The sequence below is a fragment of the Camelus bactrianus genome, chromosome 2, assembly GCF_048773025.1.
Source record: "Camelus bactrianus isolate YW-2024 breed Bactrian camel chromosome 2, ASM4877302v1, whole genome shotgun sequence".
Taxonomy (NCBI): domain Eukaryota; kingdom Metazoa; phylum Chordata; class Mammalia; order Artiodactyla; family Camelidae; genus Camelus; species Camelus bactrianus.
The window spans coordinates 70,823,762-70,848,924 of record NC_133540.1 but is presented as its reverse complement, the minus strand read 5'-3'; the positions used below and the strand labels follow the sequence as shown (position 1 = coordinate 70,848,924).

The window sequence follows — 25,163 nt, the reverse complement described above, 5'->3', positions numbered from 1 at the left end:
AATCAGGTAATAATTACAAAGAGCACAGCACAGTGCCTAAATATATTAAGTGCTTAATTAACATTACATACTACTTTATTCTTTATTATATATAGTTTTTAAAGTAAAAATGGAATCATTCTATATAGAGTGATTTTGTACTCAGTGAAATACCATCTTTTATTTCCAAATAGCACTTACAGACCTCATCCATTCATTCAGTAAACGTCTTGAAGTGCTTACTCTGTGCCTTTATAGCATTTACATTCTACTTACTCTTTCTATGACTGCATAGTATCCTATAGTGTTTACATTAATTATTTAGTCTTTCTCCTAATAATACATATTTGAATGGTCTGTAGTTTTTGTTCATATATATATATATATATATACACACACACACACACTTTCCTTGCAGAATAATCTAACGCAAATTGAAATTGGAAGTAGTAATAATATTGTCTGTTTTTCCAAATACTTTTAAGTCAATCATGACATTTAAAGCCATAGTTTGCAGTATTTTCCAAAGGTAATATTTATCTGTCCAGCTGATTTTCTATATGATATCTATTTTTAAAGTTACTAGTGTATATATTCAGTAGATAGGAGTTATTTTGTAACCCCACTTTAATGAAAGTAACTAAAGAAGTAGGATTTGAGAGGAATCAGCTGTCTTGCTTCTGAACCCAGAGACAAAATTTGTTTTAGGTAATGAAAGGCAATAAATCTCGCTCAAAGACAAAACAATTTAATAGCCAAAGAGAGTCCTGGAAATATTTGAGTTCCTATTTCCAATTGATTTTAAGTCCTAGCTGAATCCTGGCAAACTTGTGCACAAGTTTTTTAAGCCCTTTCTTATATTCTCTCAGTCAATAAATTGCTTTTCTTTATCCTAAGGAATTTCAAGTTTGCTTTCAGTAACTTACAGTCAAAGGAGTCTAGTGTATATCATATGTTTTGCTATAATTCAGGATATTAAAATTAAGGCAGGGAGGGGAGTATAGCTCAGTGGTGAGTGCATGCTTAGGATGCATGAGGTGCTGGGTTCAATCCCCAGTACCTCCATTAACAACAACAAAAAAAATAAAGGAAAGGAAATTTAGGCAGAAATAGAGATTTATATATATTCCTTATAGTATCTACAAGAGTATAATATCTACAAGTTCATGAGGAAATTCATTTTAATGTCATATTAATTGAAGACATTCCAATGAAATATCACAATGTTAGAAAACACATTAGGAGACATACACTAGTGAAGAGGCACAGGACTGTACGTTCTAGAGTGTAGATTCTGTCCAGACCATCCTTTGAAAACGGCTTCTTGGTCAAGCCGATTATAGCTTTCTTGTTTTCTTGGACCCAGGGTCTAGGACTGGAACTCCTCTAATGAGAAACCTTTTCTTCCTAAGGCCTTTTCTTCTCCACAGGGAATTAATCACACACTCTTCATAAGTCTTTGCCTCAAACAATCGCATTTGATGTGCTGCTATCACCACCAGTCAGAACTAAATGTAATAGAAATGGCTGCAACAAAACTGTTGTTGATAAAAGATGCTTTGTTCCTGAAGATTAGACAATTCAGTCACCACGTATTTGATGATAACAATGATGATCTGTTTGCTGTTAGCATCTGGGTTTCTGACACAAATTTCAGGTAGGACTCTCATCCATCTTTTTTTCTAGGGAATGAACAACTTTCTGGGAAGTCTTCTGAAATTTTCTATAACTTATTCTAGAGTAGTGCTTTTTAAACTTTAATGTGCAGATGAACTGTTCCAGGATCTTGTAAAATGCACATTCTGATTTAGAAGGTGTAGAATGGAGTTTGAAATTCTGCCAAGTGATGCTGATGCTGCTGGTTTACAGACTACACTTTGATTAGAAAGTTCTAGAGAATTTCTTATTTAGTGGTCCTGTACAGCACTCTAACGTAATGTCAGAGTGGCACAGACCTTTTAGTGTAGCTCTCTCCTACAGAACAGTAGCTCCCTGCCACATACTTAAAATATGTATATAATATAAAAAATTTTATATATATATATAAAACATACGGTGTCAAATTCAGAATCTTTTTTCTAATCCTCCTCTTCTGGGAATTGAAGCATAAATTGATTAATCCCTATGATATGGGCATGCTTCTCATACCACTAATGCTGTCCTCTGTGAAGACTGTACATCAGATACCCAACAGGATGAGAAAAGAAAACCAATTTTTTATGTGTGGCTGTAAGTGCATAGAAAAGTATATTTCCATTATGCATTATCTTTTGGATTTATCTTACATGAACCTTGAAAATAGGAAATACTTGTAAAGAAACATTTCTAATTAATGTTATTGAACTTTTACATTTGACTTCTCCCAATCTGAAAATTTTACATATAAGCCAATACAATGTCATCTTCTTTTCAGTTTTCTACAGACAGTTAAGTCTTATACAAATAGGACCTCACTAATCTAGTGATTATAATAATAATGGCACCATCTCTTGTAGGGCAAAATGTATCTTTTTCTGTTTGGAAGTGCCATGCCCAGACAACATTAACTGGAACTTTAGATGCAGCCCTGCTGTTAGTCATAGACTCTGCCAAAAGTCTGTACACATAAGGGGTAATCAGAGGACATGCATTCCATTGATGTGGACATGTTAGCACGTAATGTCTTTGCTTCAGGGAATTGATAACAGGATGTAGAATGTAGCTCTTCTAGGTCACTTTGAATCCAGCCCAAGTTGGTTGTGATTAACACTGCTAACATCAACAGCTGTTCTAGGACTAATATGAAATATGGAATGGTCTCAGTCTAGTTCACTCGTGACAAGTACCCACACTGGAAAATCATCACCATCATTAGCGCCCTTGTGGGCAGCATTAGGAGTCTGAATGGTTTTGAAACCGAATGCCAGACCTCCCAGAGATGAAGCCCTGTGACAGTAAGTCAGGTTCACTGAAGACTTGTTATGAGAAAAACGGTTGCACTCCTTATGTGGCATCTGCTCTCTAAATGATATGATTAGATCTCCAGGGCAATTTATGTGAACCACTAAACTGGCCATAAAATACCATAAACTTATGACACGTTATTAGTTCTCCCCATTTGACACACATAAACATCTATTAAAGGTAGAGACTCTGGGGTTTTAAGGGACTTAATTCTAATCCTACCACTAATAGTATTAGGTCTTAGGATGAATGGGCTTGCCCTTTACGTAGGCAGTGTAGTGTCGGCCAGAATCTTGACCTGTTCTTAACTTCTGGCCTTTAATTGCTGGTTTTTGTAAATAGTCAGTCATGTTATGTTTTCTAATGTAGCCATGTACTGATTTAATTGAAGACTACAAAATACTTCTGATCGTTTTCATCTAGGATATCAATTATTCACATTTGCAAACAATATGTATAATTTATGTCATTCAGTAAATATAACCACATCATGCAGCAATTTCTAAAGAATGCATTATTAGCAATCGCTATAGTTTAAAAATCTAGTGCAGGGTCACATACCTCAGTGGAAAGGAGTCGCTCTGACACCTTAGGCATCTCAGTAGCAATGTGAATCTTCTAATAGCAGGAAGATGGATTTACCCCCATGTTGAGGTGAGAGGTAGTAACTTGGGTGTGGGGTGGAAGGAATGAACCACACACCTGTCTAGGCACCCTCAGTTACACACTAATCAATTAAAGGAGCCAGGTTATCTCTGTAAAATTGGAATATTCTGTCATTTGATGATTTTACAATCCATCATATTTTATATTGTCATAGGCATAGTTATTGAGGATAGGCAATGAAAATCTAGCATAAAAATGCCATAGAGCAACAATGACAACAATAGTAACAACAAGAAAAGCTTGTGCCCACCTCCAACAGAGTATAAACCAGTCTGAAGATTTCTGAAGGGTAATCCTTGAGCATTAAGCTTTTAAAAATCAGAGACATATGTTTTGCTTCTTCTTTTCCTCTGACCTTTATCATCAAAGCTATTTTTTATTCTAAAATATTTCAAACATATATATATATATATATAAAATAGAAAAATATAGCACACATTCATATATTTGCTACCAAGATTACACAGATATTAACATTTGTGATATTTACTTTAAATGAAAATAAAATTGCAGATATGTGGAAGTCCACTTGTCTCTTTTCCTTCTCCTCATCTTTCATTGTAGAGGAATTTGATGTATTTTATTTATATGCAGTTTTTTGAACTTTTATTCCATTTTGTATACCCAAAATTATGCCATTATATTATTTTAAGAATTTATGGCAATAATATTCTATGTTTTTAAGGGTTTTTTTTTTTTTGGCCTCAACATTATATATTTAAGACATTCATTTTAATGTATGTAGCTCTATTTCATTCATTTACACTGTCATATAACATTCCCTTGGATGAATAAGCAGCATACATCACAGCTTTATGTTAATTAGATCCTGCAGAAGACTAATTAGGTTGTTTTTCTTTTCTACTAAAGCAAGTAATACTTCAATGAACATCACAATATATGTCTCCTCAGACATATGTGTGGGATTTTATCTAGAATAGAGACTTACAAGTGGAGCTGCTGACAGTAATTTATGGGCATATTCAGATCTACTAAGTGTTGCCAAATTGCTCTCCAAAGTGTTTGTACCAATTAACACTTCCAATAGCAGTGGTTCCCGTGTTGCCTCATTGTAACCAACTCTTGGTATTGTTTAAAAAAAAAAAAAGATAATATGATTGTAAACTGGCATCTCATTTGTTTTAATTTCTCTTTCCCTGAAATATCAGTAAGAACTTTGAACAACATTCCATATTTCATTAGCCAGTAGGGTTGCTTTTCCATATCCAGGTCTTTTCTGTTTACTGGTTTGGCTCTTTCATTTTATTTGAAGTAGTTTAACTATTTCAGTGTCAATTATTTTGAGTTAAATTACTTGTAACTCTCAGGATGAACCTTTTCTCAAAGACATGGCATCTAAAAATTTTTCTAAGCAATTAAAGCCTTCACTTACTTTCTGAAGGTGTGGAGATAAGGGTGTAGCCGACAAATTTTGAGTCACAACATTCAGCAAAACTTCTTTAAAGTTCTGTTCATGCTTTTACTTTCCCCAAAGCCCCACTTATTCGAGCTCAGTTGCTATCTCTTTTTCTCCCTGAATATACTTCCTCTTTTTTCACTTTCACGGTTCCCCTTCTTCCCCATCTGTGTTTCCCTCTTAAAACCAATTACTGATGCCTGTTGTCTCCTCAACCCAAACACATTTGCATCTTCTCTTCCTTCAGAAACATTTGGCCCCTTCTAATATTAATGAGTGTTTTCAGTTATCTACCCTGGTTGTTAATTAATTGGAGGCTAAAGGGCCCCGAATCCTAGGTATAGGTTAAGCAGGCAGCGAATGGAACAAGCTGCAAATACTCATGTTAACGTTCTCCCTGTCACACTCTAATCACAAATTTTCCGTCTTCATTCTGAATTTAGAGTATCCAACTTTGTTTGTTATACCTCTGCTTGGGGTTGTTGCCCTCATCCTTCTAGTTTTATAAATTCTGTCCTTGAAAACATATTCATCTCTGGGAACTACATTGCTTTCCCCATGGAATTCACACTTTTCAATTTTTGTGTGCAAATTACTAAACTATTGATTCTTTAAAAAAATAATTTTAAGTAATTTACCAGATTAATTAAATCTGCATCACTACTAGGGCATAGATTAATATCCAGTTTTATCTTTCTTTTTAACTATTTCTCAGTTTATAAATGCATAAAGTTATCTATATTAGACATATTTATTCATATATTGCAAATATGGCAAAAAACAGTTGATCAATTTTTTAAGTATGTTTTCCATGCTAAGGTAACAGTATGTTAGGTATGTATCATTTGTTTACCATTACTTATTTCAAATGAAAAAAACAATTGTTGAAACAGCTTTCATCTGTGATGATTTTCAAGATCATATTATTTTCATAATTGGTAATTATCTTAAGAATTTGTCTTAATTTGGATATGGAATTTGCTAAATTTATCTTTGCACTACCTATTCAAACGATGTTGCTAAGCAAATTAAGGACCACTGTTAAAAGACATTTCTTTTCAATATACTAATAAGAAGAATTTTTAAAAAATCTCACCATTCTTAAATCTTGTAATGGGTACAGGTTACCTGTAAGATAACAGTCAGGCTCCTTAGTGTGACATACAGTGATAGCATTATCTGAGCTCTTCCTCCTCTTTCCCAATTTCTTACTACTCCCTTACTCACAGTGTATTTAATGACAGAAGTAAATGTGATGTAATTGTTTATAATAATGACATAATTTCTTGCCTTGCTGTCTGATTATACTCTTTTTTTTCTGTCTGGCATGGCATTACTTCTTTTGTTTGCTGGTCTAAATTATACATACCTAAAAGATTCAGTTTGTGTATCAGTTGACAACTGCAGGAAGGCTTCTTTGTCCAGTACTTTTTAAACTGAGTTAGGTTTTGAGGTTGATTTTCTTCCTATCTTCCCAGTTATGCCAAATATATTTCTTTTTTAATATCCTCATTATTCTGGACACATATAAGTCTGTTTTACTAATTAGACTACAAGACCTTTAATTTTAGAGACTGAATTTAATTATTTTCATATGCTAAGTACTTAGCACAATGTCTGGCATATATGTTCAATGAGTGCTTTGTGCAATGAACTGAATTATTCTGTGCCTCTTATATATGGTTGATGTATAAAATGCCAATTACTTTTTTCTTTTCTTTGAAACAAGCCACGCAAAATTTCAACTAAACAGAAATTTCGTATGTTTTAATAAAGGTCATAATGTATTAAAATACAATCGAAAGCATGTATATTCTTTTTAAATATTCTGTAAAGGATCTATTTTTTAGTTTTCAAATGGTCAGTTCTTCCATTTAATTGGAGCTAATGCAGTGGGTTCTTTTAACATTAATTCTGAGCTAGATATATGTACAAAATGTTTCCCCTAGGCAACAAGTAGAAATTACTAGCCTAAGTAAATTCTCTTTCCTTAAATGTGTTCCCTACTTCAAAAATTACAAGAATCGTGATTTAAAACATAATACTGAGAAACTTTAAAAGTGTTAGTAATGTAAACTGAAATTATCACTTAAGAAAATTGCATCTTTCTATTGAAAATTTCCTTTGAAGCCTACTAATGTAGTTAAAGGTTATTCAGTAGCACATAAAATAGATCTGTAAAATATACAGGTCAAGTTGATGTTTCTTCTCTGATAGAATTGCCTGGAATTCGCCCTGGTTCCCATCCTATACTAGCCTATTATCTATAGATTTTGGGGGTGGGGGGCCTATCTGCACATGTCTGTTTCCTTTGATGGTCCCTAAAATGGCTTTAAATTAATGCACTCCACATCTGCTGCATTGCAAATTCACTTTTAAAACCCAAGTGGTCAAAACGCTCTGTATCCTAACCAAAGATTTAAACTCATATTTCTGATAAGAAATTGAATATTTTCAGTGGAGAAATTATGATCCATCATTGATCATGTAATGTTCTTGGTAGTTTCCATTTATGATATATATGTTTATAATTCTGTATAATGAACTCACTAAAAGAAATACATTTGTTTAATCATGACTGCTGGAAAATGTTAAACATCTCAGAATTCTTAAAGGTGCTTTGGAAGTTCTCTTCTTTGCAGTATTTAAGGGGAAATTGCTGATCTTTTTTTTAACATTTTTTATTGACTTATAATCATTTTACAATGTTGTGTCAAATTCCACTGTAGAGCACAATTTTTCAGTTATTCATGAACATATATATATTCATTGTCATATTTTTTTCTCTGTGAGCTACCATAAGATCTTGTGTATATTTCCCTGTGCTATACAGTATAATCTTGTTTATCTATTCTACAATTTTGAAATCCTGTCTATCCCTTCCCACCCTCTGCCCCCTTGGCAACCACAAGTTTGTATTCTATGTCTATGAGTCTATTTCTGTTTTGTATTTATGCTTTGTTTTTTTGTTTTTGTTTTTGTTTTTTAGATTCCACATATGAGCAATCTCATATGGTATTTTTCTTTCTCTTTCTGGCTTACTTCACTTAGAATGACATTCTCCAGGAGCATCCATGTTGCTGCAAATGGTGTTATGTTGTCAGTTTTTATGGCTGAATAGTATTCCATTGTATAAATATACCACATCTTCTTTATCCAGTCATCTGTTGATGGACATTTAAGCTATTTCCATGTCTTGCCTATTGTAAATAGTGCTGCTATGAACCTTGGGGTGCAGGTGTCATCCTGAAGTAGGGTTCCTTCTGGATATAAGCCCAGGAGTGGGATTCCTGGGTCATACGGTAAGTCTATTCCTAGTCTTTTGAGGATTCTCCATACTGTTTTCCACAGTGGCTGCACCAAACTGCATTCCCACCAGCAGTGTAGGAGGGTTCCCCTTTCTCCACAGCCTCTCCAGCATTTGTCATTTGTGGATTTTAGAATGATGGCCATTCTGACTGGTGTGAGGTGATACCTCATTGTAGTTTTGATTTGCATTTCTCTGATAATTAGTGATATTCAGCATTTTTTCATGTGCTTATTGATCATTTGTATGTCTTCCTTGGAGAATTACTTGTTCAGGTCTTTTGCCCATCTTTGGATTGGGTTGTTTGGTTGTTTCTTATTAAATCGTATGAGCTGCTTATATATTCTGGAGATCAAGCCTTTGTCGGTTTCATTTGCAAAGATTTTCTCCCATTCTGTAGGTTGTCTTTTTGTTTTACTTATGGTTTCCTTTGCTGTGCAGAAGCTTGTAAGTTTCATTAGGTCCCATTTGTTTATTCTTGCTTTTATTTCTTCTAGGAGAAAATTTTTGACATGTATGTCGGGTAATGTTTTGCCTATATTTTCCTCTAGGAGGTTTATTGTATCTTGTCTTTGATCCATTTTGAGTTTATTTTTGTGTATGGTGTAAGGGAGTGTTCTAGGCTGATCATTTTTAAGGTTACAAAATAAATCAAATGCAGGGTTTTTTGTTGTTGTTGTTCTATACAAAAGTTAAAAATGCATAGGTAAAACATGATTATTTTATGTCACTTGGTTTTTAGTACCTATTTTATAGCTTCTCTTAATATTTTGACATATAAGGCATTTTTCCCATTACATTAAGTTCTTGTGAAATGTAATTACCTTTTCCTATTCTCTGCTCCTAATTTAGAGAGCATTTTACAAGATAGAGCACTTTATATGTTCAGTGATGGATAGTATTGTCATTTTACACATGAGAAAACCAGAGCTGAGTAGTGATACAAGGTTACTGAAACTGTATCTATTCTCAAAGACTGGATTATCCAACAATGAGCTAATAACTAATAACTTTACTGCTAGTGGTGAGTGCTGTTTGAAAGAGCTAAACATCTAATGACTTGTTATAAATCATTTTATTTAAAAGGAAGTTATGCATTTATTTAAATGATGTACATGATATGAAAAAAAAGTCAGCTGTATGTTAGGAGAACAGGGTAAACAACTTAGGTATTCCATAGGCTGTTTTTGAGACAATATATACTTCTCTATTTTATATTGAAATAATGTAGATGATAGTGATATTCTTGGTATCTGGACAGATTATAATATATTGAATATTAGTAACATGAAAGTCTTAGGGATTTTTACTGGTTCATACATGTGTGTTTAAACCACTCCATAAAGTGGCATTTATTATAGAGCAGCAAGTGGCAAAGACCAGAATCATTTGTTTTTTGAGAAATATAGACCATTTATGTAACTACTTATAGATTGATTTTTTTCTAATCGAGATTTTCCAAAATTTAATCCCAAGAAATCTCATGTAGACCTTACCAAAAGATATATCCTCCCAGAATACTCAAAGTTTTCAATTGAAAATGTCAAATGTACGAACATTGAGAAAGCTTAATGTCCATATAATAATCTACAAAAATTTAATTCAGTTGTAATCCTAACTGTCCTTATGATTATTATTTTCCTTATATTTTATAAAAACTTATCACCTCATTCATGTGGGTTTCTGAGCAACTGGTGTAATAATTTTACAGTTGAACCAGTTGATATGTGACTATGTCATTAGCTCAGTAAAAAACTACAGATCTCTAGCAAAGCCATTGATTTAATCACCATGTTTAGCTATAGCTCCCATGTCCTAAATCATACTGCGTTTTTAATAGAAAAGTATAGGCAATAATTATGTCAATCATAGTTTTTTACACTAGCAAATTTTGTAAACCAGGAACTTATAGATGGATCAAAGTTTTTAGAACTTGACGCATAATAAATCTGGGTGCTCCCTTTAAGAAGAAAAATTAACTATTATGAATCCAAGTTAGGCATGAGAATCTTTGCAGGAACCAATGAGAATCAAGGACCCCAAAGCTTAAGCTTCATTAAACTTGGTAAATTTCTCTATACCAATGCTAGAGAAAGAAATAAATTTTTATTTTTGATAATTTGATGCTTTTTTAGAAGCTTACTATTGAGGACTGTGAAGGGTTGATTTTCACCTTACTTGCAAACTATCACATGAGCCTTCCACAATTTCATGGATACTGGTAAGGGACACAGAATTTTTGGGTTAGAGACAAAGGAATTTATTGCTGCAGTACAAGAGGTATAAGATTCAGGTATGCCCCAATACCCCTGTCACCCCCTTACCCCACCAGGTTCCATGGAGTTTACACTGAGGGACCCAGGTGAAGGCTGAGTACACAATAGATTCGCATCATAGCTGAAGAGTCCCTAACAGTAAGCCTGGCTAGTCTTTGCCCTGTGGGGAAACATTATCTTTATTATACTATAAGCAAACTTACCTTTGCTCTGGAGTGAGACCCTCGGTTTTCTAAGACTGTTCTCTATAGTAATGTCCTTTAGAAGATAGTCTAGAATGAAAGGGCCGTTTTTACCTCTGTTCACAAGTTAACACAAATAAGTGAGATTCCTAGAGAGCAGTCTCCCAAAACTATGGCCAAGCAAATCAGAGGATGTTTTCATGACTTGTAAACTATTTTAAGGAAAGTTTTCTATTTAAACTAGTATATACACCTAGTTAAAAAATAATCCAGTATTACAAAACGGTTTGCTTGTAAAAAGCACCAACACCCCCAGCCTCTACTTTCCTGCTCCTCAGAAGGAAACATGGTTAACTATTTAGTTGTTAGTTTTCTGGTTGGTTATCTCCAGTGATGTGCTGGTAAATATTTAACAATCAGCTCTTCAAGTTTGGTTCAAGTTTATTGGCTGATATTCCCATTTATATAAATAATATGAAAATAAAACAACAAATTTCATTGTTCATTAATCATGGGATTTTGGGGGGGCTAAAATGGATACCAGGTTTTGAACATTAGATTATTTCCTCAGGGTTTTTTTGTGCTATTTACAGTTTAATAGCTATACTAATGGCACACTTTTAAACTTAACTGCCATCACTGACATTTTCCATTAGTTTCTTAAATCTAGAAAATCAATAAAACAATAAATCAAACCCTGATATGTAGCACTCACTGGTATCTGTGGTATATTCTTGTCATGACTGGTTTCAACCATGATACCAACATGACATCACTGAGCAGAGTCAAGAGGAAATGTGCAGTAACACTATTATGTGGTATTCTGGAAATAATCTCAAGAGCCTAGATGAAAGTACGATATATAGTAAAGTAATTTGGAAACAAATTTTGAGTATTTATTAGCTTTGCTCATAATGTATTTTTAGAAGTTTTTATAGTTTTATTTTTAATAATGGATGTGTTTAACAACCAGCTTACAAAATTCCTGAAAATTTACTGGGTCTTGCAAGTTTGTACAGGCTGGCTCCATCACATCACCAGTTAGTTTCATGTCTCTAACCAATATATGTATCGTTCTTTTTAATTTATTAATTCTAGACCTTGTCTACCGATTATCCATGATAATAGATGAGAATTTAACTCATTTATATTACTTCCCCTTGCCCTATGGTAGCTGGCTTCCAACATGGTCCCGAGAGAGACTTTCTTCATTTCAGCAATTTGTGTATTCTGCTCCCTCATTGAATAGGTCTGATCTGTGTAATTAATAGAATTTTGAGAAAATGATGGTGTGTAACTTTTAACATTAGGTCCAAAAATAACTTGTAGCTTCTGCCTTTCTCTCTTGAATCACTTGTTCTGGGGAGAGCTAGCCTCGTGAGGACACTCAGGCAAGCCCTGTGGAGATACCATGTGGACCTGAGACCTTCTGCCAACAAGGCAGCATGAGGTTGCCAGCCATATGAATAACCTATTTTGGAAGCAAATCCTCCCGTGGCAGGCTTTGAATGCTTGCAGCCCCAGATACATGAGAGATAAGAGAACCAGAACTACCTAGATAAACTACTCTCAGATTTTTGTACCACAAAAGTTATGAGATGATAAGTGTTTGTTGTTCTAAGCCACTAAGTTTGGGGGTAATTTGTTATTGAGTAATGGAAAACTAATAAATCCCATTTCTATTTCCTCCCAGTTCAGTTGTATCAATCTTCCCAGTTCTTCCACTGGTTTTTCATTCATTTATTCAGCACATTTATACATACTGCTCACCTGACATGTGCCAGCCATTAAGTGAGAGAAATAGAGCAGTGATAAAGTACTGACCTCACAAAGCTTATACTGCAGCAGGAGAGGGAGGCGATAATTAAGTAAAAATACACTGTAATACTCGATATTTATACATACTATGAGGAAAAACAAAGCATGGTTAGCCACAGAGATGAAAAGCGAAGGTAAGTCTCCTGAGGAGCAAACGTTTGGGCAGAAACCTGAATGTGGCGTGGGAGGAAGCCATGTGAGTATCTGGAGTAAGACATTTCAAGACAGAGACCAGCAAGTGGAAAATCATGAGGTAGGAAAGAGCTGCAAGGTTCCTTTGGTCATCTCTATACCTTTCAACTGCCTGTTTATTAAGTCTAGTTTTTATTCACACCCATTTTTTTTTAAAAAAATGACTGTGGCTCCACTTTGTGTAAATGGAGAGATTAAAGCTCCAAACTTTTACCTCCGCCCTCCAAGTTCCATGATCCAACCTCTGACAGTTGTATTTTACTTTGTGTTTTCACAATTGATACTTACTTTCTTCTGTAATCATAGTTATTAGTTTATGATTTGTCTCTGGATTAATTCTGAAGGTGGACCATAAAGCACACTTGCATACTGGTGACTCTACAAATGTGGTTTACCATGGCCAGTGCTCTGTGATGAAATTTTCTTCTCATCAGTTCAGTGTCACCGTGCCTGTGAACAACCAGTATCAGTGCTCTTAGAGCTGTAATTGAATGAATAGCCCTGTTTTCAGTCTCCACCAGTGGATTCTGCTTTACTTCAAACTCACGTATTTATTCTGCTAATTTCCTTTGTTTCCTGTGTCACTCCCTCCCAAGCACTCTACTCTGGATCCTTTCCATAGACCAATCCCATTTTTGTTGTGGACAGTCAGTATTACTCTTCTAGGCTGAAGACACTGTTTCTTCATCCTCAGTGTCCTGGTTTTTGTCAGAGAAAATCCTCACATTACTTCCTTGGGAAGGATGTGTTGAAAGAAAAGATTCTGATTCCTTACACCTTTAAAAATACCTCTATCTTTCTTCACAGTTGATTGATAGTTAATTTAGGCATAAGCTTCTAAGTCGATAATCATTTCCCCACTCACTTGCAAGGCATTATTTATGTCATTAGCATTTATTGTTGCTGACACAAACTGTAATGCCAATCTGATTCTTACTTCTGTTTCAGTGACTGGTATGGGTTGAATTGTGTCACCCTCAGAAAAGATATGGGGAGGTCCTAACCACCAGTACATCAGTATGTGACTTTACTGCAACTACAGTCACTGGGTCATTGCAGATGTAATTAGTTACATTAAGATAAGGTCATACTGAAGAAGGTGGGCCCCTAATCAAATATACCTAGCGTCCTTATTTTGAAAAATGACCAGGTGAAAACAGACACACAGGGAGGAATGCCATGTGATGAGGAAGGCAGAGATTAGAGTTATGTAGATACAAGTCAAGGAATAATAAAGATTTCCAGCCAACCACCAGAAGCTAAAAAGAAGCAAGAGAGGATTCCTTTAAAGGTTTCAGAGGGAGCATGGCTCTGCCAGCACCTTGGTTTCAGGCTTCGAACCTCTAGACTGTGAGAAGATAAATTTCTGTTGTTTTAAGCCACCGATTCTGTGATACTTCGTTAAAGCAGCCCTGAGAAACTAATAAAAGACTGTGTCTCTTTCTCTCTGGAACAATCTGAAGCATCTGTTTCTCTGTAGTTGTCAGCTATTTGACAATAGCTTGTCTAACAGTAGTTTTCCTTTTTAATTTCTTGTACTCTGTTCTTTGGAAATTGGATGTTTCTGTCACAGGAAAACTTTTCAACTTTAGAAAATTCTCTGATGTAATTATAATTAGATAACTTCAATTCACAATCTCCTCTCTTTTATATTATTTATTTATTTTTGGAATTAGTAGAAAACTGTTGGAGCTCCTAGAATGACCCTCTCTTGTCTCTTTTCTCTCTGTTTTATTTTCTGAGAATGTTTTTTTAATCTTTCCAGTCTTTCTATTAATTTTTAAAACAATTTTGTCAATTATTTAAAATCTCTATTGGTTCCTGTTTGATTTTTTTAATTTTCAGATTTTAATTTTTGTATTAGGAAACCACATATTCTTGAATCTTTCTGAAACACAAACTAGAGGGTTTTGTTGTTGTGATTGGTTTAAGTGTATTCTAGTTTCTGAGTAATTTTGTTCAGCATCTTGTTTTGCTTTTAAGTTACTGCTTTTCTTCAAATGTCTGATAATACTAGTTCTTTCAGAATGCTGTGCTGCACTGCACACTGTTCTTGGGTGTGTCTGTGGGGTTTACTGACTGTCAGAGAGAGAGAGAGAGAGAGAGATCCACGATTAAGCTGGGGTCACCTAATGTCCTGAAGGTGGAAGAGTTTGTTTAAGAGCACTGGCACTCATACCTAGAGCTCTCAGAGGGATTTTTCTTTGGAGGAAAACCTGGCAGCAACATGGGGAAAAGGGTGGAAATGTTAACTGTCCCTCTATAGATTTTCATTCAATATTCCAGTTTTTAGTCTCTTCTCTAATTATACTTTCTTTTCTCTTCAGCTTTACCAAGGCCCAGGCCTCTCCTTAGGATTCTCAAAACAGATTATGGGTCTATATAACTTATCCTTGTTTATAAATTAGCAGTACTTTTAATAGAGTCCCACTAGGGAAAGGTGATAAACAGCTGTTTAAAATCTTGAACTAGATATCTATAAACCTTTTTTCAAAAAAGTACTCTTCAGTTAAGTTCATTTAGAAGATAAAAGGAGGTACCCATAAAGGAAAAATTTACATAATTTAGTTTCAATGATAAACAAGATTAAAAGCATTCAAAAATTCATCAGATGCTTCAGATTGCCAAGTATTTAAAAATATCTCTTTTAGGTTGCTTATTGTCAGAATTGTTTTCCATTGAAACAATTGTCATCTCTAGCCTCTTAGTTCTACTAGTAATGGTTTCTATGTGTATATTTTCTCACTGGAGCTTTCATCCTGAAACTTCACATGACATGGTGTGAAGACTGATAGCCCTAAGACTGAGTGCTAGTCCTGGATTTACCTGGTGGTGGTGCGATTCGGTGATGCAATTATAAGCACTATATTTCAGCTTTCAGAACCTCAATTTCTTCCATTATAAAGCAAAAGATTGAACTTAATGAAATATATGTTTCCTTCAGGCTCTGGGATTCTGTGGTTTAAATAGATTTTTTTTCCTTCCAAATACATTTTTGCAAAATTTTTAAATGTAATTATGTTTTGCCACAAAATAGAATAAATGATTTTATCAGGATCTAATCCCTTCTTTCTTCTTGCACTACTTTTATCTTGGTCCAAGCCATTGAATATGGCTTCCTGCCTCCATAGCATTGGGAGAGAGCTTCTTGAACTGCAAATCAAATTATAGATCTTCCTCTACTTATGATTAAGTAGAAGGGTTATGTCCTGATAAACCCATTTTAAATTGAAAATGTTGTAAGTTGAAATGCATTTAATACACCTAACCTACAGAACCTCATAACTTAGCCTAGCCTACCTTAAACATGCTCAGAACACTTATATTAGCCTATAGTTGGGCAAAATCATCTAACAGAAAGCCCAGTTTATAATAAAGTGTTGGATCTCATGTAATTTATTGAATACTGTCCTGAAAGTGAAAACCAGAGTGGTTGTCTGGGTACAGAATGGTTGTATGTTGGTGGTCTACCATCCTGTCCCGTGGCTGACTGGGAGCTGTGACACTGCCCAGCATCATGAGAGAGTACAGTACTGCATATCACTAGCCCAGGAAGAGTGCAAAATTCCAAATTCCGAGTATGGTTTCTACTGAATGTCTATCACTTCCATAGACATTACCATTCCGTGGTAAAGTCAACAAATTGTAAGTCAAGTTTAAACCTTGTAAGTTGGAATCATGTGTATGTCATTCCTCTACTGAGAAAGCATCAGTGATGCTTAGAATCAAGCCTGAGCCTTTACCAAGGCCTGTAAGTCCGTGATCTAGACACTGCCTAATCTTCCACCTTCAACTTAGCCAGTTTGCACTTAGTTTGCTGAAACCATAGTGGTCACTTTTTCTTTCGTCAAATATGCCAAATTCTTTTCTGGCTCTGCTGTTCTTTCTACCAAGTCTGTTCTCTCTTCCCCATTTCACAGGTCTAACTCCTTTAGGACTCAGCTTGAAAGCCATTTTCTCATAAAATACTTCTTATCATTCCCTCTCCACTCTATTGTTTTCCTGATTTTCACCATCTTCTCAATTCATAGTGATTTATTTGGTAAGGGCAGAGACCAAATGTCTTGTGTTGATATCCCCTGTGCCTAGTATTATGTCTGGAAATCAGCAAGTGCTTGGTAAATATTTGATGAAATAGGAATAGACACTAAAATAAATAATTTTTGTATAAAATGTGTTATTGGCATACATTTTATTTTAGAAAAGTGATAACTGGTTAAACAAGGCAAAGTCAACCATGGTGCAGAGAAATAAAACAAGTTACAAAATTATGTTTCTTACTTAACTTGTATATTTTTATAGTCAAACTGCATTAAATCAGGCCTGTTTGTATTCAGATTTTCCAGGCTGACCTTGCTTGAAATTGGAAGCATTTTTAGAATAATTTATGCATCAAGAAAAGAGTCAATGCTCTAGTGATGCAAGGCCCCTGAGGGTAGAGAATCAAGTAAAATATTCATGAGGCTTAAGTGCAAGAGACATCAGATTTTCTCTGGTATTTTAACACTGTATTCCTGTGCAAGAGAGTTGTAAAATGAAGAATATGAGAGAAGATAAATATTTAGGATAATAAAGAGGACCTATAAAGTGAATTCTTGCCCCTATTTTTGCAGCTATTGCCTTTCCATGTGTGTGTCCGCGCGCATGTGTTCCCCTATTGGGTCATATCAGAAGTTTCCTTATAATCATTATGAAAATTAATATTAAAATCAGGAGAAGTTTGGTCACTCCTACGTGGCTTAACGCCTTTGATTTTGATTCATGTGTGACCATTTGAAACTGAGATGCATTTTCTTCATTTATTTTGCATGAAAAAGAAAAGAAGGGCCATAATGTCTTAATAATTGTGTAAGTTTTTATAAGGAATTTGGAGTTCCTCTGGATGAAAGCTAGCCTTTCTTTCCTCAACTTATCATCGACGTTCAACTGTGTGCTTATACATGACACTCATTTTTTGAGGTGTTCAAAGAAGACATACAATGAAAAGAGTATTGGAAAATATTTGAGGTGCAGTCATCTTTCAGAGTCCATGTTGAAAGCAGTCACTTAAAGTTAAATGAATAATAATATCATAAGAAACCTTGCTATGTACATTTCTCTACTGGTATATCTTTTATCTTTCTCATGTCATTGATTGCTTTATTCTGATTCTTCATCTAAAAGGTAAAGAAGTGTTTGGTAGGTTTTGGAAATACAAATTATTAAACACACCAATCTCTACCTTGTTTCAAAGCTTCTGCATGGGATGCTGTCCCCCCTTTCAACTTGAGGCTGCCTTGTTCTCAGATATTAGGTCACCACAACATGCAAAATGTTGAAGCTACAGAATGAGTAAGCCTAGAAGTTATTTCAACCTGAAGTGTCTTCATTTCCTGATATTCTTGAATATTTAATGTATAGAATATGATAAATGATCCAACAACATCTTAGATTGATAACATCTTGTTTACATTGTTTTAAACACTTGAACCAATATTTTTCTTTCAGAGCAGTAGCTGTGACATGATCTAAAATTTAAAATGAGGGCCTATTTAGAGGGCTACTTTTAGGTAAAGTACACAGAGCTCCCTCCTGCAGTGGAGAAGCCTTACACGTGTTCTAAGTGTATTTCAGATACAGGAGAAAACAGGAAGATCACAGCCTCCTCACACTCCTTCTATGACTGTTGTCAACAATCAGAGGAATCCTTTCATCCCCAACACTCTTGAATGACACATTTCTAAACCTTAGCTTTGTGACCAAAGATTTCATAAAAATAAGACTTCCTGAGAGTAAACATGACTGGAACAGATAAATCATAATTCATGGCTGAAATATGGGCAGTAATATTGTGGTAGACAAAAAATTCTCAGTTATCTTGAATTTAAAATTAGTATGATTTTAATCTTGAAATGGTGTCATTTGCTTGAGTAGTTACTGCAAAATATTTTTACCATTCTATAACAAAAATCAAAGAGAATATTTTACAGGCACCTGAATTCACATCAGCATTGACGTTACTATTAAATTTTCTGGAATGTGTTGTGGTTGGATATGTACATGTAGAAATGAAAGGAAACGTACTGGAGTGCTTCCAGAAGCTGTTGTTTTTTTTCAGTGCCTCTTCAGTACAGGACTCTACAGCAGTGTTCCCTCCTTTCTCGTTCATAATTCCTCTTTTATTTCTCTTCTCTCATCTCTCTCTGTTTTTATTATTTTTGTTTCTCTCCACCCTAATCACAACCCAAAGGTGATAGATGAATGTGGGAACAAAGGAACATAAGACAGGAAAATCACAGTTTCATATTTTTCTCATTAAACTCAGTTCTCTCATCAAATCCTGTTCTATAATTTAATAGCCATGAATGTTACTTATTTTTAGGGCAAAATATCTCTTCTGGCTCATTTCAGAGGTGTGCTAGTGGGTGCTGCAGTGTTGTCTAGAACCTGGAAGTAATTGAATTTTCCTAAATGAATCACATCTCGACAGAGTTTTAGCACAATATCAGTGTCAGAGAAATTTGAATAGATAAGACTCTGGTAAATGCTAGAATGTTACAAACCTGTCAAACCTCTGTACTGTTCTGTTTAAGAATTCAAAAATGGGCATCACCAAGTTTTGAGAAACAACATGTCTGCGGTGAACTTCCTGAGCTGGTGTCCTGGGTCTGCCTGCCCTCCTGTTTCCTACCCCGGTCTGTATCAGGGGTTTATCTTCTCAGTTACTGGTAACCCAGCGGCAGGCTTGTCCTGCCACCACCACGGGAGTCTCTGAGCATCTGTGGAGTGGAACTGACCTTGAAGGTCTTCACTAGCTTTCCCACAGCTTTCTGCTCTCATTCACACTACCTCCATCCATCTCGGCTTATGGCCTTGGAGTAATCTGACTTTCCCACTGAACTGTGAACCGAGATTTATTTATGTTGTCTCAGAGTATGTGCCAAGTTTTTTTTTTTAACTAATCATTTTTATAGTACTTAAATGTTTGAAGCATTTAGACACTTTCATTAATTTTTCTTGGTAGCCTGTAATAAGACATCAGAGTTAATTTTAATAGTCCTTTTCCCTTCATATTTATTTTATAAATACACTGAAACAGTTTTATTACACTTTAAATTTTTTCATGTTATTTTTTGTGTGGATGAAATATAGTTCTTGTCAAAAAAATTATAGTAACAGATGTTATATCATACTTCATGCTTTGTTAGATTTGCAGAAAAAGCGAAGAGGTTTTACAACCTATATGTGGTGGTTTAAAAAAATTCTTTCTTTAATAGCCAGTTTTCATCATAGTGCCTGGCATTTACCTTGAGCACTATTACTAAGGTAGTAACGATATTTGTAATTATAACAAATATTTCTGTCAATCTCATTGTATGCCGGGTATTCATACAAGTACTTTCAGTATATTTACTAACTTATTACTAATTAATAACCCTGTAGGGTAGATACTATTTATTATTCTTATTTTACAAGTGAGGAAACTGAGGTACAACAGATTTTGTGATTTGCCCACAGTTAACAAGTTCGTGAAAGGAGCCAGTTTCTGTCCCAGGCAGTACAGCAGAGCCAGCCACCACCCACTGCTGCTTCTCTGTTTAGAAATAAAAGCTGATCTCTGATTTGGACAGTCTTAAAAATTTATGATCTGAAGGCATTTTCTAGTTTCTGTGTTTCTAAAATGTGGGTCAGCCACAATGTTAGGGAGCAAAGCTCTTGGAGATGTAACATGCCATGATGACCTGAGTCTTTTTATAGTTGTGAAATGTTTAAATCCATAAACCAGAAAACTGCATGCTTAGTTTGAGTAAAATGTCTATGAATGCAGGAAGACTTGCTAAGATAACATCTTCAAGGATTCATGTTTTGGTTTGTATTTATGCATGAAATTTTCCAATCATATATCTATTATATTGCTTCTCTTATTCAAGTAAAACTATTCTCAAAGTTAGTTGATATAATATAATGTTAAAATATGCTTACAAGAAAATAATTACCAACTTTATACACATCTAATTAAGAATAATATCTAGCTAAATCTATTCTATACCCTAAATGTTAAATAAAATAAATAACAACATGTGTTTGAACCAGAGCTAAAAATGCAAGATATATCTATTTGTAAAGATGAGCTACTTAAATTTGGAGTCAAACTTGTAAGTCGTGATTCCATATTAGACGTGCAGTAAAGTGCAAAATAAAATGAATATTATAGTTAGTGTCAACACAGTTAATGAAAACATCTGAAGCCAACTGTTTAAATCATAACTAATGCCGCTGGACTCATGGCCTTCACCTATGCTTTGGAAAATGGATAAACACCATTTCCTGAAAGAGTCTTCCCTGATTTTCTGCTAAAGATGATGCCTCTGACCATGCTGGCTGTTCCTCTGGAGTTTCTGGGAGGTAGTCTTTCGTGGATTGTTCCCACCACGGCACTGGACCATCCTGATTCTACTCAGCCTCTGCTCACAATCTGCATGTTTACTAGTCTGCGTACAGAAGACCAACTACATCTAGAGGGGAAACAAATTCAAGAAAATATGAAAAGTTGCTTGATTTTACAAAGCAGTAATTTTTCTCATTTTTTGCATGTATTCACAAAAATATTGTAAAGAATCAACTGTTCATGGAAAAGTTCACAGAACAATGATGGACAGTTGTCAGACTCAGGCAGGGGCCGGCCTTCTTGGCCGAGTGAATGATTGTTGATTATTAGCTTGGATGCTCTGCTCTGTTGCTGCTGAAACTCTCTAAAAGCAAATCCCATTCATACTTTCACTTGAGAGATGCAATTAGTATGGCCGGAGAGAAATAATTGTCACAACTCACGAGAATACTAATGATTCGTTTATACATAGGTACATTTTTACAATGCACTTCATTTTCATGTGAAAATTATAGGAAGATGTCACAAGTTAAATGTATATGTGCACATACATCATTTTCACATAAAAATGAAATATGTCCTATCTCCAAAACAATACCTTTGAAAGGCTAATGCATTGTTATGGTTTGCTGTTTACTTCATTTCACTTGTGGCTTTCTATAAAATGAGCTCCTTAAGCCATTTTTCAACTGAATAATCTTAAAAAGGTATAGAAAACTGCATTTTTTCCGTCAGTGCTAATGCTTTGATGAAATAAATGGCTACTCATTTGAATGTATTCCTTAATTTTTGATATATTTCTTTTTTCCTTTCCATTCTCAAATAAAGAGATGGATATGGATAATATTATCAAATAAAGAGAGCATGCTGAAAAAATATATGCTAGAACTTACCTCCAGAATTTAGCAGAGTTTTGCACATACTGGAAAGACAGAATGTTAAAGACTGAAGAGTCATAAAAGACCCTAATCGTACTCCTTCATTTTACACAGAAGAAAATTGAGACTTGTATATAGCGTGTGTCTTTGCCAAGGGTCACTGAATGTGAAATCACAGATTAGAAAGAGCACCCAACTCTCCATGTTCCAGAACAGAGTTATTTCAAATGTACTACTTTCCTTTAAAACATGAAACAAGTAACTTAAAAATTCTAATGCAACGGCAATAAAAATGTCTCCTCTATGGCTGAAACACAGATAAGTAGATTAATGCTATACCTTAACTATAATGGAATAAATAAATGTAAGAAAATTATATGAGTAGGAGAGATAGTATTAAAATGGCTTCGGCTTCTTTTTTTTTTTTTAAGGTGAGTGAAGGGGTAATCTTCATAATTTGATGTGTTGACTTGAAGACAAGGTATTAATGGCATGTTACACACAGATGGTGCTCAGAACATTTTACATCTTGTTCAGAGTAAGATGGTTCTATTTCATTTCTAGAAAAATCTAGAGGATTTTTGGAAATAACCTAAAGACTGGCAAATATGGAGTACTGAGACATCAGCAGAAATTTTAGAATTCTAGGAAGTCTGTAATTGTCCTGCAAAAACACCCGACAACCTTTAAGATAAAGGACAAACTTCTTAGCACTGTCTCTGCGGCCTCCTTAACTGTTCCCATCAATGCTGCCCACCCACTTATCTCCCCATTCACCTCAACATGCTTTAGCAGTCTTGAAAAAGTGTCAGTTCCTACCGTTACATGTGCTGTTTCTTCCAAGGACGTTTCTCAGCAATGTCCTTCCAAGACATTAACATGGAATATTAGGGAAGATATGAGAAAGAAAATAAAGAACCGGTAACATCAAAGGGTGACACATCACTAAACTGTAGTCTAGGGATGAGAAGCAGATTTGAATTAAATCTTCATGAATCATTTTGCAGAGTAATCAGCAAAGAGTTTGAATGGTAGAAAGTATAAGACAGGGAGGGATTAAAATATGGACTGGGAATAAATATTGTTTGAGTATCTACTAAGTAATTTGTACAAACTAGTTGCATTCATATACCGTATATTTTAATTTTTGTATTATCCCTATAATGCAGGGGCTGATACACATTTTTTGAAGACCAAGAAGCTAAGCGTAAACTCTTATACCTAGTAATAGGCAGAACCAGAAATCAAATCCCAGTCTTTACTGAAATAATTGTAACCATAATAATTTATGAATATTTGTCACCTCTTTAAAATGTAGGAAATGCATAGAAGCTCTTCACTCCTCTTTCTCACTGATGCAGACATTTAGTTAGGACAGAATTTTCTAAGAAATCCAGCTCTCCACCCAGTAGGGAATCCCAGAGTGACAGCATGCAGACTCTTCTTACAAAATCCCAGCAACTGAACCACAGCTTTTCAGGTTCTAGGATTGAAACTTGTCATGAAACAAAGTGGATCAGCCTTTTGAGACTGATTGAGGCTATTGACGTTCATGAGAGGCAGATACATAAAATTCTGAATTTTTCACTTACAGTTAGAAATACAACTATTGAGCCGACTAGAAATTTGACGTCCGTTATTAAGTGCATATTATCCTTGTAGGCAAATCTACAAATTATAGTCAGAAATTTGTTTCATGACAATGGAGTCAAGTCAACGATAATAGGGTGAGTAACTGTGCTACTCCTGGCATTGTGCTAAGCTCTTTATTTCAATTATTTCATTTAATTTTGCAATGATATTATGTGAATATTTTGTAGATGAGGAATGAGAGAATAAGAGAGTTTAATTAACTTCTCCATGTTTACAGAGCTGGTAACTATCAGAGCCAAAATTTAAACCTAAATCTGTCTAACTTTAGAGTGAAGATCTTAGTCATGAGCTGGTGCTGCCTCCCAAATGTGATGTAAACCAGTTGAGGGCAGGAAAAGTCTTAAAAACAACTCCTCTGTCTTATGTCCCACACTTTAAATCCATCTTCTATGCCACACCCTAATTCTCACATCAACGCTGTCGTATAGAGTGTCTCATCATCATTTTACAGAAAAGAAAAGCTTAAATATGAAATCATTTCCTAAGGCCACATAGCTCATAAGTAGCAAGACTGAAGAAGACTTAATACCTGACTCTGAAGCTTGCAGTCATTGTGTTGCTGCATGCTGCCATTCCCAGCCAGGCGTATTGTCAGAGAGAAATGACAGTCCTCATTATATGCCTGGCATGCTTTATCACTTTATATTATCTCATTTAATCTTCATAACAAGTTGATGAGTGTGAATCTATGATTACTCTCATTTAATGGCTAAAGTTAGCTTAGTCAGAGAGAAGTGAAGTAATCTTCCCAGACTCACACAACTAGTTAGTGGTGGATCTAGGATATGAACCAGGCAGTCTGGCTCCAGAGCCCTACACTCTACTGCCTTTTGGGTGACCTTAACAGCAAATGACAACTGGCTTTATGGCCTGATGCATTCAGTTTCACTCTAGAAATTTTTTATTCATGAGCAACAGAATGGTTTTCCATACAGAGGTGAGGAAAATGGAGCAAAAGAAACACATTCCTACAGAGCAAGATCGTTTGTTTGTTACCGTTGTTGTGATTTAAAGTAGTTTTAGTCCAGACAGTGCACAATGTAGAAGTTTGGATTAAAGCTTCACTAGCTACTCGTATTCTAGGCTTGCCTCCCTGAGACTCCATCCCCAACAATTTGCGGAAATTGAGAATATATAGTGGTTAATGAGGCAGACAAGAAGGACAGAAATAATGCAGGGTTGTGAAGAGCTTCATGTGGAAATCATGAAAACATGATAGTGTCTGGGTGAAGTTCAAAGGAAAGTGGAACAGAAATGGTGCTATGATAAGATGTATTTCAGGAAGTCCACCTGAAGACAAGCCTCATATACTCTTGTTATAAAACTGGCTTAGAGGTAAGACATCATAATTATTGGGGACTTCCGCCATTTGTCCACAAGAACATTCTGCAAAAACTAGATATTTGGATCAGTTATAAACTTAATATGGAGGCCTGTCATGAGACCTAACTGCTACCAACAGAGAGGAACTTATTAAAAAAGAA

General features: G+C 35.0%; 1 protein-coding gene and 1 non-coding gene across 8 annotated transcripts in view; both read left to right on the top strand.

Annotated features, from left to right (window-relative positions):
• Nucleotides 1-25,163, top strand: part of GRID2 (glutamate ionotropic receptor delta type subunit 2) — a 1,297,966-nt gene that overhangs the window by 883,949 nt on the left and 388,854 nt on the right. The gene's annotated exons all lie outside the window — the stretch shown is intronic.
• Nucleotides 974-1,044, top strand: TRNAP-AGG (transfer RNA proline (anticodon AGG)). Its single transcript has one exon. It is a non-coding gene; the product is annotated as a tRNA-Pro (tRNA).